We start from the raw sequence: 13,967 nt of genomic DNA on the forward strand, positions 1-13,967 counted from the left end.
TATGAATGTAGATTCATAATTTTTTTCCGAAACATTTGTCGTAGGACATGCATTAGAGCTCATAGACAATCTATAACAATATCGGGGTGACATAAGGTCGAGAACCCCTGATTACATTATGGAGTGATCATATTCGTCATATCTCACCTTGAAGGAATTAACATTTTAAGGTGAGTGTAACCCAACGAGTAATCTCAAGGGATCGTAAGTAGGGTCATTAGATTGTAGAAACATCATATCGTATTCATAGCGAGAACTTTATGGAACTAGCATATCATGAACTTTATCATACTTAGCATCATTATACATTTATCATCAAAGCATACATTAGCACTTGAAGGCAACTATAGATATGTCGGGGTGACATAAGGTCGTAAACCTCCGATTACGTTATGGAGTAATCATAATCGTTATATCTCACCTTGGAGGGACTAACGTTTTAAGGTGAGTGCACATGAGGAAAACATCAATGAATCATAGTCAACATCATTAACTTCGTAGAAGCATCATATTAAGAACTCTAGAATCTTTAGGCTTAAGCTTATCATCATCATTATCGTACTCGTAATGTATCTCTTGTCTCATATGGCTATTCGTGAACATAGACTCTTAGTTCCCGGAATGTAGGAAAATTCATGGGGGAGGAGGGAAAATCATGCTATAAGATTCATGCCTTAGAAAGAAAGGATTAGCCTTACATACCTTTGTCGTTTAACTATTCTATCACTTGCTCGTTCTCCTTTAATGCACACGTTCTTAGATATTGTAGGAACAAGCCTTGAGTGGCAATACTCTTCTTACACCAAAACCCTAGTTCACTTTCTCTTGGAATTTCTTGACTTAGATGACTTTAATGTGTTTCACACTCTTGATTATTGTTGGTTTGATGAAGTTGATCATCAATTCTCCTTGAATTCTTATGGATGAAGTGTATGGAACCTTCTAGAGGTCTTGAGAGAGATGAAGAAATGTGGGAAATGAAATAAATGAAGTGGAAACACACTTATATAATCAGAACTTATTCAGCTCGTCGGGACTTCCACGGACACTTATACGGTCCGTGGAACATTTCACGGTCCGTGTAACTGTCAGGTTCACCACTGGCCGACATCATTTCTCATTGGGTGTTATACGGCCCTTATACGGACCGTATAATGTTATACGGACACGTACTGGCCGTATAACTCCTTCTCCCAGAAATGTTTTCCGTCGTTCGTTTGATCTCCAATCCTTATGGAACCTTCTTAACACTTGTTTAACACTTCAACATCAATCTAAGGGATGTTATAACTCTTTCCCAAAGCATCATTAGAACGTCATTAACTCGATACTCAAAATTCTTGCCCGACATACAACATATGACTCGCTTTCCTTAGCAACTTTCTTCTCTTACCTCGAATGTCTTTGGAAATCTTAATTAGGACCATTAAAGACGATTTCTTACTTGTCAAAATATCGTATACGTCATGCCCTTCGTTGGTCTATTCACTGTACGTTAACGAAAATTTTTTCGAGGTGTAACAAATAAAATCCCCAAACTTTGTACCTTAACCACGAAACATCTAGGAAATTTCCCCTAGGCTTCCCTAATTTAGTGCATTATGGTGCACAAGATGGCTAAGGGCTCAAGGCCCTCCCCATGGAAACCACAATGCATAGGGAACCCGAGTAATATCCTAGTATGATTCCAATAGGTATGAAAAAAAATGAAATTCGAAGGAAAATAAACCTGGCAATCATGAGCAATCACGATTAAGTGTAAAACCCCTCAAGAAATTGGCCAAAAATAACCCTGAATCGCCATGAATTTGACACAGTTAAGGAAACCCTAGAATATCGCAATTCGACTTAACGAAAGAGACGAGGGAGTCGGGTCAAAAATGAATTAAGAATGTGGGGTGTGAAGTTTGTTAAAACAAACTTCCCACCCCTTTTTTAAAAAAAAAAAACATTAACCCCCTATTTTTTAAAATAACAAACAAGACCCCCTCCCTAAATTAAATCATATTAAACCATATATTATAACTACTCATTTTACTAAGTAAAATAATTATTTAGGAAAATTAAAATTCAAAACTCGTAAATTTAAAATATTATCTTTAAAACAAACCCAATATTGACATAGTTCTGAGCGATATTTTAAATGTGAAAAAATGTGGCCAAAATGAGCCGTAATTAATACATTGTTTAAATTAACAATTTTCCCGGACTAGACGGAGCGGGATGAAAGTAAATAGCTCGTATTTCTTATATTTCTCAATTTTTCAGAAAGTAGTAATTAGACGTCATGTTTGCAATTTTTTCAGGATTTTTAAAATTTTAAAATTGAAAGGAAGTATCCTTATTCCGTCTTTGACTCGGAAAATTTGAAAACTAAAATACGTGTCGTATGAGGTGAAAATTAGGTGTCAACACCAACCCCACAAAGCTACGAATCTCAGTCACAATAGTGGGCCTCGCCCAATCTTTAACGGCCTCAATCTTCTTGGGATCAACCATTATCTCATCCTTAGACACAACATGGCCCAAGAATGCCACAGACTCAAGCCAGAGCTCTCACTTTGAAAACTTGGCATAAAGCTCCTTCTCTTTCAACAATCCAAAGACAATCCTCAAATAGCACTCATGCTCCTCCATACTCTTCGAATACACCAAGATATCATCGATGAATATAATGATGAAGGAATCAAGATATGGCTTGAAAATGCCATTTATGAAAGTCATAAACGCAGTTGGGTCATTCGTAAGCCCAAATGACATCACAAGGAACTCGTAATGACCATAACGAGTCCTAAAGGTCGTCTTCAGAACATTCTCGGCCCGAATCTTAGGCTGATAGTAGCCTAACCTCAAATCAATCTTTGAAAATATCGAAGCACCCTGAAGCTGGTCGAATAAGTCATCAATGCGAGGAATAGGGTACTTATTATGAATGGTGACCTTGTTCAACTAACGCTAATCTATGCACATCCTCATCGTACCGTCCTTCTTCTTTACAAACAAAATAGGAGCACCCCAAAGGAAGACACTCGGTCTAATAAACCCCTTACTCAACAGATCTTGTAACTACTTCTTAAACTCTCTCAACTCAGCGGGCGCTATCCTATAAGGAGGAATAGAGATAGGACGCGTGCTCGGATCCAAATCGATAAAGAAATCAATGTTGCGATCAGGTGGCATACCCGTCAAATCAGAAGGAAATACCTTTGCGAACTCACATATAATGGGAACGGACTCAAGGGGCAGAGAATCAACACTAGTATCTCGAATATGGGCCAAGTAAGCCAAACACCCCTTGCTAACTAACTTCTTCGCGCGGAGATAAGAAATGATCTTCTTCGAAGCGGGGCTCGGAGTACCCCTCCACTCTAATCTAGGAATCCCAGGCATAGCTAATGTGACTGTCTTGGCATGACAGTCCAAGATCACGTGATAGATGAAAACCAAGTCATACCCAAGATAATATCAAAGTCTACCATATCTAGTATCATCAAATCTACCCAAGTATCATATCCCATAAAAGTAACTTAGCAAGACCCAAAAGACTCGATCAACAACAATTGGGTCTCTAACCGGAGTAGATTTATGGATAGGCACATCAAGCCGGTCACTATTCAAATCCCACCTAACAGAATGATAGACAGATACATATGAGAAAGTAGACCCCAAATCAAATAAGACTGAAGCAGGTCGATGATGAACAGAAATATTACCTGAGATCACAGCATCAGAAGCCTTAGCATCAAACCTACCCAGAAAAGAATAGAAAAGACCAGCACCGCGACCACTCTGTCCCGACTGCGCCTCTCTTCTGGAGGTCTGAGAACCGCCTCTACCTGACTGGTGTCCACCCCTAGACTGATGAGATCCACCGCGACCTGCGTGAGCACCGCCTCTGGCTGAAGATCCATCCCAGCCACAAGATAGCGCCAGAGTCCTCAGAGTCCGAAATCGGGAACCCGAAAGGGACCCACTCTGTTCGGATCTAGGATAATCTTTTATCAGGTGACTAGATTCACTACAAACATAGCGAGGTCTGGAGGTTGGAGGCCGATACATGGAAATCGATGAGCTAGAGAGACCACCTGAAAAAGCCTGTAACGCTGACTGAATAGGGCGGCTGGGGGCTGACTGATAAGGCTTAGATGACTGTTCCCAATCTCTATAGCTAGAACCACTATAACCACCTTGATAACACAACCTCTTCTCACTAGACTCTCTCAAAGATCGAGCCTTGGCAGACTGGACACCTACATCATGATCAATAACCGCCTGGAAGGAAGAGCCCAAAGTCACCAACTTGAGACAAGCAACATGGAGCGGATACACAAGCCCACCAATAAACCTACGAACCCTCTCCTCCTCTTTAGGAATCAACTGGGCAGCATACCTAGCCAAAAATAGAAATTTGGCCTCATACTCTGACATGGTCATGCCTCGTTGTCCCAAATGAAGGAACCCATCTCTACGCTCATCCCTTAAAATACACGGCACGTACTTTTCCATGAAAGCTTGATGGAACTGGGTCTAAGTAAGTGGAGGTACACCAATGGGTCTGTCTTTAATAAAATTCCACCACTAAGTCTTCGCGTCGCCGCAAAACTGAAATGACACATAATCCACACCATGAGACTCCACAATACGCATCTTATAGAGCCTCTCATGCATCTCCATTATGAACTCATACGCATCCTCACTACGCAATCCAAGGAACTTGGGCGGCTCCATCTTCAGGAACCTCCCAATAAGCTCATGATCCTCAACGGTCAAAGGCTAGATCGCAACGGGTCTGGGAGTACACTCATGGACTGGAATACTGCCTAAACGCGGGGCCATGGTAGCAGCAGGATGCATCCCCATAGTCTAGCCCTGCTCGGGAGTCTGTACTACCACTCGAGTCTGGGAACCACCTAGAGTAGTGGCACCACATACGGTATGCTGGCCGTCAAGATGAAGAAGTACACGGGCCATAACATCCTGGAATGCCTGATTGGACATGGCATTGGGGTGAGTCTTGGCTGGTCTCTCACCTCTCTCTCGTCGCTTTTTGTGCTCTTTTTTGGGCCGACGCTCTGTGAGAAGCCGGACGTGCTCACCTCTCGTCCCCACATGGGCCTCACCTCGGCGGGTTGTAGCTCCTTACGCTCTAGCTCGGCCGCGATCGCCCTCGCTGTCCTCGTCCCTTCCGGTGCTGCTCCAACCCAAAAACTCGGGCACCTCGTCCCTCGCAATGGTAGCTCCTGTCCTCACCATCTGTGAGAGAATAAAGGTGGATTAGATACAAATTACCAAAATCCAGATACTAATTTGAATAAAGAAGGATGAAAGAATGAAAGAATGTAAAATTTTCTAAATGTCCCATAGCCTCTCGCAGATTGGTACGGAGCTCATAGTACCGATCCGTAAGACTCTACTAGACATGCTCTTATACTTGTAGTTCGAGTAACCTAGGGCTCTAATACCAACTTATCATGCCCTAACTAAGAGAATCGTGCAGGCACCTACCAATTTTCACCTCAGTAGGTGAACCCATCCCTTATTCGCAACCAAACAATAAATAATATCAATCTAATCACCCAAAATTACATAATAAGTCTAACATAAATAGACAAATATAATAAGTGCGAAAGATACATCAAATCCCAAAATTTGATCTGAATAGTACAAGAGCTACTACATAATGTCTAGGAAGTACAAGTCTTAAATATCCACAAATAACTGCCTAAATGATAGAATATAAAGATAGGAATATATAAGAGTCATCCAAGCAGCGAATCCATCTAAGTGCTCACCTTGGAATGCTCGTCAAGCAGCCCGGGGACTCAGTCACGAAGCGAGAAAGTCGACTCGGTCACGAACTCTATACTCAGAAAAGAATTCAGCAAGGTAGAATCAGTACAACAACACATACTGAGTAGGCATCATAGGCTGACACCAGTTAGATAACATATGCATAAGAAAGAGCTGAAAAAAAGTAGACATGCTCACAATCAGATATAAGTCAACATAATCCAAAGTATCAAATCTAGTACAAAGTTTTTAAGTCTAGCATATCTCCTCAAAATCCACTATAAGTCCAAAAGACAATCTCAGGAACCATTATTAAGTACACGTATGACCAAAGATCAACCAACAAGTCCAATACAATGACATATGCAAATATGAGATGAATGCAATACAAATACAGTGATACACACACGCTTCGGGAGGAATATCTCGTCACCTGGACAGTCATGACCTATGAGGGACTGCTAAGTTCATGTAATTGTTATGGCGCACAGCCCGATCCAATAGTCAATGTTGCGAAATGTGCAACCCGATCCCAATTAGTGTTGCGGTACGTGCAACTCGATCCAAGTAAGTGTTGTGGCGCGCAACCCGATCCCAATATATGTAAAATGAGTGAATGCATGATAACAATGCCAACAAGAATATATGAATCAATGGTGCCATACATGGACACATATCTCAATCACAATATCAATATCATAACCTTACTTTCCTTTCCAACGACCTCAACCATGATAAATATGCTCTCTGAATCATAAGGTAATCACTAAGCATCATCTCTAGAATCAATCATATGGTGACAAGCCAACAACTCACAATAAAGCAACAACTCAATGGAACACAATAAGGCGACAATCCATAGCCCACAGCAATACCAACCTAGTATTTCATCCCAAACTTCATACCCGGAGGTTTACATACTTTCTCCAACAATCACTAACTCTACATATGATTCGCTAACCGAAGTCTAACTAAACTGGTAAGTTGTAACCTACCTGGAGAGCCGAACAGGAGCCACGAACCGTCACACCTTAGCCTTGCTATTTCTTTGCGCCTCCAAATACTCAAAGTCTAAACATATTCGAGTTATACATTAGAAATCAAGAAGAACGATACCCATATTGCTATACTTCTAACTAGGCCAAATTCTAACTCATGGAATTGAAGAAACGGACCCACAAGGGTAAAATGGGAAATTGGAAGGTGGAATATCCAATTCATGCTCTAGATGATCAAACGCGCTATTCAATTGCTAAAACAACTCAAGTTTAATCCTAATTTGGATTTAAAGCAAAACCCTCCAAATTTTGGTATGAATCCTAATTCTTTAATCCTCAAATTAATCACTAATAATGGAAGAATTAACCTTAGCAACCATGAATTCATCAAATTATATGATCATACTAGTCAATTTCACCATCAATTTTCGTTTAGGAAGTCTAGACCTATTTCTTTCAAGAAATTTACCATAAGACTCATCTTCTCCACTTTGATTCTAGTGATTCTAAGCATAGATTAAGGATTTAGGAAAAGTAAAGGATGAAGTCTAGGGTCAAAGATCTTACTTCCAAGAAGATTCAGTCCAAAAGCTATTCAATTCTCCCAAAGTGTGCTTAGAAAGTGATGAAGGAAAATGATATGATTCAAGGGTTTTAACTTAAGGAAAATGGTAAGGTTACCCGCTGCAGCGAGCTCGCTACAGCGTCCAGGGACCCGCTGTGGCTTCTCGCCGCTACGGCAGAAAAATTCCCGTTACTGCGAGTCCGCCAACGCGCATACCAGTCCACTGGGGCGACTCACCACGAATCCCCTAGCCCGCTACAGCTATCTCTCCCTTGCTAAGGCGAGACCACTACGGCGAGTCTGGTTCTACTACAGCGGATAGCAGACACCAAATTTTTCTGGTTTTTGACAATTCTCATCCCGAAACCCAACTATCACCTGAGTCCCCAGATACAAAACAATCATGCCTACACACATAGGAATGCGCTACGAATTCAATTGCTGCCTCGAAATTTCCAACAGAGTTCTATTTGACCAAGTCAACCCCTAATGGCCTAAAGCCAAGTTTCCAATCAAAGTCCCAAAATGCTCCCAAGTGCATTGGAAATCGAACCAAACATACTACCAAGTCATAGACGATCATCCGAACCTCTCGGAATCGATAAAATTCTGAAAAAGGTCTATTTACCCAAAAGTCAAATATGGGTCAACCTACCGTTCTTTAAGGATCAAACTTCCAAAAGTCACACTAAAACCACCCGATGACCTCAGGAAAGGGTCAACAGGGGTAAAATGGTCAATAGCACTATAACAACCAATCAGGTCGTTACAAAAAGTATGTTATCATGATAAATGTTTGTCATAGGTGTCTTCCAAAAGTCAGAAAGGAGAAGTTGTAATGTCCATCTCATGTGTCTTTTCAGAGTAATGATGACACAGCTGCGTTTAAATTAATGAATAATCCAAAGACCAAATACGAATGCATGTGGATGATCACCCTGAGATTAGCAACATACTAATGCTAAATCCTATAAATGTGCATCAAACCAAATCAACGGAACACAGAATGTGCGAATGGATGTGATCAATCGTATCTCACATGTTGCAACTAGTTTCGTGGTTTTCCAACTAGAGTTGTCGAATAAATTTTAATGTTTTGTTAATATTTTTGTTCTTTTCTGACATTCTGTTTTGGGAGACTAAAATCTTCGTGATTTTCTACTTCTGTTTTGGGAGACTAAATGCTAGTGATTTCTACTCCCGTTGGAGATTAAAATCTGCGTGATTTTCTATGCCAAGTTACTGCTCGGTTTAAAGAATATACAAACTTTACTGATTAAGTAACGTTCGTTGGTTTGAAGATATAAAATCTTCGTTGGTTGTTTATTCGGTTTGAAGAGATAAAAACTTCACCGATTTATTAAATCAGTTTATGTTAGAAATATTTTGGTTTGAAGATATAAAAACTTCACCGTTTTATTCTCTGGTTAAGGGAGAGAAAAATTATAACCATAAAGATGTTCATTGCATTATGTGGTATGAATGGCTTATAGAGATGAAAATTAAAGGAAAATTCTATTGGACTTTTTAAAGTGTGAACAAACATGTTTGTTCCATAACTCCTTGTGATTCTCCTTCTAAGTTAAAAATTCAATGGCTAAGAATTTATATGAAAAGAATCATACTAATTGCTTGACATTAAATTTGTATGTATTATCTATGTTCATGGCAAAGTCTTCATCATTAGTTACATTCCTTATTTTTCTAACAGTCTCAAAGAGTTTCAGGCCAGCAATCTTTTATTGATAAATTATGTAAATCGATAAAGTGGTTATGATGCAAGGAGCAACCATTAATGATATACATATATTTTTACACATGTTATAGGGAAATTATAGTGACAATTGACACTTATGTTAATGATATCTTGTAAAACTTTATTGAGGGTTGGTTCTTTAGCTCTCTGTTCACTAATGGGTGACTAGTACATATTAGTACCAATTCACAGGAACTAAGTGCTTACGTGTTTAATGATGATGTTGCACTGTGAAGGAATGATTTTAGCATAGATGTTAAATGTCGTGTTAATAAGTTCTGATTTATTCCAAAAATATAGGGGGACGCTATCCATACGGCTAGCCGAATACTTAATTGAGTGTCAAAACACAATCTATTCCATATGAAAAATTGAAAGGAAGAAAGTCCAACTTGACTTATTTCAACTTGGGGTTGTTTGGCTAAAGTGCAAGTTCCTAAACCCAAAAGGGTTAAAATATGACCGAATATTATTGATTGTGTTTTTATAGAATATGCCACCAAAGTAAAGGATATCGACTTAATACTGTGATAGAACCAGGAAACGTTGATTTATTGACATTATTGTATTATGTCAACCCCACGATGTATGTCGTTGTTGTATATTGATATGGTAGTTAGTGAAATTTTTGACATAATTTATTCTATCATGGTGAGGACTAGTTGATCAAACTACTCGTTTGATAGTTGATCAGATGTCTTTTCATTAAAGTTCGTGTTCTTTAATTTCATGAAGGGATGTCACTTGAAATATAACATTATGTTCTTTTATAAATGGATGTCACTTGAAACGTTGTGACTTTTCATGATAAAACGTGTTTGTTGAAAGATAATCTTTGAATAGACAAGACGGAACGTATAAGTTCATTGGTTTGTAAATTAAAGAACCAATTGACGATAATGATAAAATCGACAATATCTTGGATTTTCGCATCGGTAAATGTGCTATTAGTTGGATATTTGAAGAAGTAGACTTATAAGAAGTGGAGTCGTTGAAAAAAAAAATATATATATATATATATTGTTGACAGGTTGTGGCCACAACTGATGCCAACCATCCACAGGTATTATGATCTACGATATATCCTATTTTTTGAGTTGTGCTTTGCATTATAATAAATATCTCACGGTTTGAGGGGCATGGCGATGCAAATTCATTCACCAGATCAAATGAAATTAAATCCACAAGTGGATACATTTTTACCATTATTGGAGGATCAGTGTCTTGAAAATTGTCTAAATAGACATGTATCAGCAACTCATAATGGAGTCTAAGTTCATAACTTTAGAAAAGATCGGTGAAGAAGTTGGCTCCTCTATGCATACATTGTGATAGCCTAGCGGCGATAGGAAGGGCTAGGAGCATATTATGTATAATGGAAAATATCGTCACATACGATGAAGAGATAATACCGTTAAACAAATACTCTCTAGTGGAATTATCAAAATTGACAATGTAAGGTCAAATGATAATGTGTCGGATCCACTTACAAAAGGTCTAGCTAGAGAGGCGGTTGAGAAGTCATCTAAGGGAATGGGACTATGGCCGAGGATAATTCAACATGGCAGTAAATCAACCTAGAAGACTGGAGATCCCAAGATCTAGGTTCAACGAGATTAAACAAAGTTATGACGGTTCAACATTATCAAACAAATTTTTTGGCTCATTCTCATGATGAAGACAGTGTTCAGTAACAAGGATAAAGCGTTAAGGCTTTTTAGTGGTTTCTTGTTTGATACAGGGTATATCAAATAGTATATCTATAGAATTACACATTTAGGAATCACCTATGTAAGTGTGAAGTGTAAGCCGCATCAAGGAGAATTCTGTAAAGTCAATTCTCTACGCACATACGAAACCAGGCACAGTCCATGGCCGAAACGAACACAACAATGAGAATCAAAGACGGTTAAAGGGCTAATTATGTAAAGTGGTTGTCTAGGTATACACCAAAGATCAACGATTCAAAGATATTAAATCTACCGATTCATCGAGGATATCCGACATATGTTCACTACAGAAAGTTCAAAAGGAGACCTACTATGCGATTAATCCTTGCTTGCAAATTACACAGTTTTTTCATGCATGTTTTCATCATATAGTCATTCCCCATTCATGTGGGGGATTGTTGGGTTTGCGTAGCGTAAATGGGAAATTGAATGATTTTCCTAAAAAGGCACCAGGAGCAAAGGATGTGACTTTTCTATAAAGTCACCATACCTTTTCATAACACCCTTTAGTTGGCTACATATGTTGAAATTTTGCTTTAGATTTTCAATTCAACAAGTATAAAACACTGAAAATCTAAATTTTTTCTCCCCGAAAAACCTGCTCTTTGCATTTGTTTTCTAAACTAAAATATTATAGAGTCATGTGATTTGCTGCCGCCATTTGAGTTCGCTGAAGTTTTGCAATTTGCATTGCGGCTATTGCAGAATAGTTTTTCGTTCTATCCTAGGAGGAATTAATCCATTAACCTTAGTAACTGTGAGGGATTAAATTTCTTAATGACACACAAAAAACTTATGGGCTTGGAAATTTCTGTTTCATCTACTTTCTGTCCTTAACGTTTTTTCCTATTTTTTGGATTCTTAAAACAGAAACTAGTTTTGTTAAATTACTGCTTTGAACATAGGAAGATACCATTGTTTTCATCCTTTGCCATTATCTTCTCCTTAAAATTTTGAATTCTTCATCTCATCATATCTTTGTATTTCTTGAACAATAAAAGAAAAACTCCATTAAACAGGAAAGTTACTATCCTAAAAGTGCTATAGAATATTCAAAATAAATACAATGGAGTAATTTTGTGCAAGACGAATTTAATAAATTATAAATTAAAGAGATAGATCATGAAAGTGAATTCAATGGTTAACACGAAACGAATAGGCAAGGCGCTTCCAGGAAACTATATTTAGGATAGTAATCTCCCCCACATTGTGCAACTAGTTAATGGGAAAGTCCATCACCAGGAGACAGTGCCTACTCTGGAAATCAAAGTTGGACTCTTTGATTTCTTCTACAGTGCCTACTATGGAAATCAAAGTTGGACTCTTTGATTTCTTCTACCACAAGAACTCAACCCAATTGGAGTAGACCAATTTTCCAGAAGATAAAGTAGTATATTGATGAAGGAACAACACTCTTAAAAAGAAGAATGAATATTGTTATGAAGAATAACTTCTCAGTATTTCCTCCTACTCTGCATATGAAGTTATAAACCATTATATAGAGTGCAGCAACGCATTGCACCGGTTAAAAAGTTAGTTACTCTTTTGAAGGAGTACATCCTCTAGAAAGAGACACTTCAAAATGTTCTCTTTTTAACATTCTCTGCGAACAGGAATTAAACTCAAATTAGTTTCTGCCATTATTTAAAAGCGACTAATATTATATTATTATTAAATAATACTTATATATTAATATATATAACACTTGCTTGGTCCAGTTATCAAACCAGAAAATGATATTACCCTTTTCTTAATTTCCACCAAATCTTATGGTCAATCTCACTTCTGATTTGTAGCATGGCTTTCCAACTATGGAACTGGCCAAGCTTCCATTGAATGATAGAAATATGACCTTCTCTACAGTACTTCGCTCTAAAAAAATTGGCCCACAGAAAATCAAATGATCTTAACTTCCACCACTGTTTAGCAGTGAAAGCTTTGTAAGTGTTTTCAAGCTTCTGAAGTTGAAACCACCTTCTTTATATGGATAATTCCTTTAAATTATCCCAAGAAATCCAATGATATTCCCATCCTTCCTCATTTCTAGAACAAAAAAATCTGGTCCAATAAGTTTCTATCAATTCAAAAGTTCCTTTTGGCGGATGGGCTGCTGCAAGAGTAAAGATTCAAAGATTCAAGGCGGAATAGCTTGGGAGACCCTTGTACTTGTCCATTTTTGTCATCTCGGTGTTCGTACTTACGAGTTTGTCAACTAAACCCTTCTATCCTTTAAAACTGAGCACTGTAAATCCCTCTAACCGTTGACCGATCTTATGTGTCAACTTGATGGTTGAGTTGGAACAATGCGTGAATTTCACGCATATAAAGAGCGTGAACATAAAGTTTAGAATAAAAAATCATTAAAATGAGAAAAAATATTTTAAAAAAAAAAAAAAATCTGAAAACTCTTTCTTCTTCCCCCAACCCCACCCTCGTTTCTTTCCTCCAGCTCACCCCTCATTCTTCCTCATCCCCTCCCCCATTTCTTTTTCCCTTTCTTCCCCCTTCCCATTTTCACCACCTTCACGGCTTCAATCAATACAAATCAACAATTTTCAGGTGGTTTTTTTTTTTTCCCTTTTTCTATTCTTTACGTCCTGCTACATTTCATTGTTGTTTAAGCTTCGTAAATTTCTGGGTTTCCTCTATATTTAGCTTTTTTTTTCCTCCATATTTTGATAGATGGACTGATTTTCAAAGTTCTTGGAGATCTTTTCCTTGAATCCGTGCTTCAATATACCCAAAAGCCAAATCAGAGAGCAAAACAAAACAGAACCACAAAAATCAAATCTTTCAGATCTCACTTGGAGCAAGGTTCGCTGGAAGGAAGGTGAAAAATGGAGATGGCTAAAATCGGGGGGAGGGGGGTGTGTGTGTGTTCGAAGAAAGAAAATGTAAGATGAAATGGGGGTTGATTCATATTTAGGCTCTAATATCCTATGTGGGATTTTCAAAGGACGTGGGAATCGATGTGTAAGCAGTTGTATTACACGCACTATGACCGGGCCGAAAAAGGATTTACAATGCTTAATTTTAAAGGGTAGAAGGGTTTAGTTGACAAACTCGTAAATACAAACACTGTGATGACAAAAATGGACAAGTACGGGAGCCTACCAAGCTATTTTGCC

The sequence above is a fragment of the Lycium ferocissimum genome, chromosome 9, assembly GCF_029784015.1.
Source record: "Lycium ferocissimum isolate CSIRO_LF1 chromosome 9, AGI_CSIRO_Lferr_CH_V1, whole genome shotgun sequence".
NCBI classification, from domain to species: Eukaryota; Viridiplantae; Streptophyta; class Magnoliopsida; order Solanales; family Solanaceae; genus Lycium; species Lycium ferocissimum.